The 5,000-nt window shown below is 44.1% G+C and overlaps 1 protein-coding gene across 2 annotated transcripts in view; it reads left to right on the top strand.

Moving 5' to 3' along the window:
• Positions 1-5,000, top strand: part of LOC124385039 (ankyrin repeat and fibronectin type-III domain-containing protein 1) — an 80,793-nt gene that overhangs the window by 51,922 nt on the left and 23,871 nt on the right. The gene's annotated exons all lie outside the window — the stretch shown is intronic.

Below are 5,000 nucleotides of genomic sequence, written 5' to 3' on the forward strand. Positions count from 1 at the left end.
CAGGCATGGAAGGAGTTTAGAGTAGCTACTTTAGATATCCACAAGGATAGTGAACATTTTAGCACACCAAGAGGGAGGAGAAAAGATTGACTGAGGATGGTGTTAAGTAATGTATTGAGAAATTCGATAAACTCCTTAGTGGATATACCATTGCTTCAAGAGGTACTGGCAGAAATCTCTGCTACTCTGAAGTCTGGCTTTGTAGCTGATGTTACTCTGCTGCTTAAAAACATTCCAGGTGGCAAGACCTGTGCTGGAGCCAGACTTTCCTTAACACACTCAGGTTTTTTTTCCCAGCCAATAACATTCCTTATGTTGAAAGACAGTTTACTTTTGAGGTGTCTGGCCATCTGAGACTACTCTTCACATGCCTGCTGCATTGCACCTGATCTCCACACAGCATGTAAGTGAGGAGTCCACAGGATGGGCTCAGTATGGCCATGTTGCATAGAGAGGTAAAAACACTACAAGGCTCTTCTCTGTTCTGGCACCGAGGTGGTGGAATGAACTTCCCCTAGATGTCCGTAGAGCAGAGTCCCTGATTATCATTATGCGATGACTGAAGACCTTCATCTTCCTGAAATACCTAAATTAGCACTTTCCAAGTTTTTACAAATCGAGTTATATTTATATTGAGTTTGTAATCTTGTGTACCAGTGTAGATTTATTCATTACTAGAGATTTAAAGCACCTTTGTACGTCGCTCTGGATAAGGGCGTCTGCTAAATGCCGCAAATGTAAATGTAAATAGATAGTCTACCGGAGGCCCAGTTGTGGACACCAGCACCAGCACAGGCTCCAGTGGTCAGTCTGTGCCCAACACAGGGCTATTAGGATCTGTTCACAGGTGGCCATTCATTCATTCAAGTATATAATTACATTGTTCATCCATGTCTCTCTCTCTCTCTCTCTCTCTCTCTCTCTCTCTCTCTCTCACACACACACACACACTCACTCTCCTCCATTCCCACACTCTATCAGACAGTGTAATGGCTCTAACAAGCATGTTGGTTTCACTGTGGTTTTGTGGTCAACGTGTGTATGTGTTCACTGGTTGTATAAAGTGTGTGTGTAGGGGATGCCTTGGTGGCAAGTAGGCATGTGTGTGTCTGCATGACTCAGTAGTGTGTGTGTGTGTGTGTGTGTGTGTGTGTGTGTGTGTGTGTGTGTCCTCTGTGGTGTGTCTTTGATGTGGTTTGGCTCCAAAGAGAGTACGTTAACAAGCCACACACACACACACACACACACACACACACACACACACACACACACACTATTAAATGTAATATAAAGTTGATGGTACTGTGTGCTCTGTTCAGTATCATGACGCCACATTAAACCAACATCCAGCATTCCTTTATTCACACACACACACACACACACACACACACACACACACACACACTTTACAAAACTTAAGATTCCATTCTGACAAATGGCTTCCCAAAGTGTGCTTCTGTGTGTGTGTGTGTGTGTGTGTGTGAGTAGGGTTACTGTTTGCTATGTCACATCAGTCATCTCATGTTGTAATTCCTTCACTTTTAGCACAAAGCACTCAGTGTGTGTGTGTGTGTGTGTGTGTGTGTGTGTGTGTGTGTGTGTGTGTTGGAGGAAATCCCTAAGGTGATGTCATTGCTTGGTATTTCCCCCTGTAAGGAACTTTATAATGATATTGCATCATCAGCTGGTGTTGAACAGGATGATGTCACATGAACAGCTGCAGGTGGAATCAGAGAGACAAAGTTCTCACACTGCAACTGTGCCACTCTGTTTATCCTCTTCTATTGCCCCGTCACTACCCCCATTCCCCTTGATCACATCTTCACTATTAGCCTTATATCACTACATCTATTCAATTCTATTATCCCCTCCTATTGACCCTCTACTACCGTATACCCTACTCTTGGCCCTCTACTACCCTATACCCTCCTCTTGGCCCTCTTCTACAATATCACCTCCTATTGGCCCTCTTCTACCCTATCACCTCTTATTGTCCCTCTACTACCCTATCCACTTACATTGCCTCTCTACTACCCTATCCCTTCTATTGTCCCTTTTATCCCACCCCTTCTACTGGCCCTCTACTACCCTATATTTTCCCATTATCTCTTTACTACCCTATCCCTCCCACTAGCCCTTTACTACCCTATCCCTCCCACTAGCCCTTTACTACCCTATCCCCTCCCATTGACCCTCTATTACCCTATCCCCTCCCATTGTCCCTCTTACATCCTATTCCATCCTATTTGCCCTCTACTACCCTATACCCTCATATTGGCCCTCTTCCACCCTGTCCTCTTACATTGCCTCTCTACTACCCTATCTGTTAATTCTGACCCTCTATTACTCCATCCCCTCCTTTTGGCTCGCTACCACCCTATACCCTCCTATTGTCAAGTCAAGTCAAGTTTATTTCTATTGCGCTTTTAACAACACACATTGTCTCAAAGCAGCTTTACAGAATTTAACAGTGAAGGTGAATGATGTGTGTTTATCCCTGATGAGCACCATGGAGACTGTGGTGAAGGAAAAACTCCCTTAGATGTTATGAGGAAGAAACCTTGAGAGGAACCAGACTCAAAAGCAGAACCTCATCCTCATTTAGGTGACATCAAGAGTGTGATTATAGTCTTTAAACACTACAGAACACTGGAGAGTGAGAACTAACATGAGCACTGGAGTGTGTGATTATGACTGATGATCTTTCTACAGTCTTTTACAGTCATTATGGTTATAAAACTAGGAGCTACTGAGCAACTCATAAAATAGCTCAACATCTGAGATCATCACAGATCCAACACCAGCTTCTCCATGCCAGAGCCTTTAAACACTCAAAGAGGTCCAGTGTCCAAACTCCACATGAAGTGGGATCCAATTGGCACTGGTACGTCTCTAGATGGTTTAGGATGTTTGTGGGCATCTACTTCTTTAAAGGTCCTCAATCTTCATAAAGTGGGATGTGACTGGGGCTGGAGCAACCTCAGGATGCCTCGGGATGGGGAGAGAAAGAGAAGCAGTGGAGAGGAATTAGCGTAGCTGTTGTTCATGATAATAACAGCACAAGTTGATACTGTGCATGTGATCAGATGTTCTGGAGCACAAGGTTATGATGTGATGTGTGTTATGTGTCACTATACTACCATGTCCCTTCCGTTTGACCCTCTACTACCATATACCATTCCATTGTCTCTCCACTACCCTATTCCCTTCTATCGGTCCTCTATTATCTTATCCCCTCCAATCCCCCACTACCCTATATTTCCTATTCTCTCTTTACTACCCTATCCCTCCTTACTGGCCATTTACCACCCTATACCCTCCCATTATCCCTCTTACACCCTATCCACCCTATCCTATTGGCCCTCTACTACCCTATTCCATCCTATTGGCCCAATACTACCCTATCCCATCCTATTGGCCCAATACTACCCTATCCCATCCTATTGGCCCAATACTACCCTATCCCATCCTATTGGCCTAATACTACCCTATCCCATCCTATTGGCCCAATACTACCCTATCCCATCCTATTGGCCCAATACTACCCTATCCCATCCTATTGGCCTAATACTACCCTATCCCATCCTATTGGCCCAATACTACCCTATCCCATCCTATTGGCCTAATATTACCCTATCCCATCCTATTGGCCCAATACTACCCTATCCCATCCTATTGGCCCAATACTACCCTATCCCATCCTATTGGCCCAATACTACCCTATCCCATCTTATTGGCCCTCTACTACCCCATCCCATCCTATTGGCCCAATACTACCCTATCCTATCCTATTGGCCCAATACTACCGTATCCAATCCTATTGGCCCAATACTACCCTATCCCATCCTATTGGCCTAATATTACCCTATTCCATCCTATTGGCCTAATACTACCCTATCCCATCCTATTGGCCCAATACTACCCTATTGGCCCTCTACTACCCTATCCCATCCTATTTTCCTAATACTACCCTATCCCATCCTATTGGCCCAATACTACCCTATCCCATCCTATTGGCCCTCTACTACCCTATCCCATCCTATTGGCCTAATACTACCCTATACCATCCTATTGGCCCAATACTACCCTATCCCATCCTATTGGCCTAATACTACCCTATTCCATCCTATTGGCCCTCTACTACCCTATCCCATCCTATTGGCCTAATACTACCCTATCCCATCCTATTGGCCCAATAGTACCCTATCCCATCCTATTGGCCCTCTACTACCCTATCCCATCCTATTGGCCTAATACTACCCTATCCCATCCTATTGGCCCAGTAGTACCCTATCCCATCCTATTGGCCCTCTACTACCCTATCCCATCCTATTGGCCCAATACTACCCTATACCTTCCTATTCAGCCCCAGTCCCCTTTTAAGGTTCCTCTTTACTCCTTTTCCCCTTCTATTGAACTTTTACTTAGAAGAACTTTCACTAAACCTTTATCACCATCACATCCCCAATTCACACACAGAAGATACTATTGCTTGTAAAGTATTTTCTATAATATTGTGTGTGTGTGTGTGTGTGTGTGTGTGTGTGTGTGTGTGAGAGAGACAGGGTGGAGTCTGGTATTTTACGTTTGACTCAGCGTCTCTCTGTTAAAGATAAAAAGCAGGAGAAGTGTTTCTACAGGAGGCGCTCTCTCATCGTAGACTGGTAACACACACACACACACACACACACACACACTCAAAGTTCTCTGTTTTTTTTTTTTTAAGAGAAACAGCGATCAGGCCATTTTCCAGTACACCAGTAACATTTATTATAATGATTATTATTATTGAATGTGGTAAAAGCGAAACTGTGTGTGTGTGTGTGTGTGTGTGTTTGTGTGTTTGTGTGTGTGTGTGTGTGTGTGTGTGTGTGTGTTCTGCCAGAAAAACATCACTGGTAATTATTACAGAATGTTTGATTGATGTTCTGAACTTTTTGCCAGTAGTTCTGTGGTACACATAGTGTGTATGTTTAGTGTGTGTGTGTGTGTGCTGGCTT

This window comes from Silurus meridionalis, chromosome 4 (assembly GCF_014805685.1).
Source record: "Silurus meridionalis isolate SWU-2019-XX chromosome 4, ASM1480568v1, whole genome shotgun sequence".
NCBI classification, from domain to species: domain Eukaryota; kingdom Metazoa; phylum Chordata; class Actinopteri; order Siluriformes; family Siluridae; genus Silurus; species Silurus meridionalis.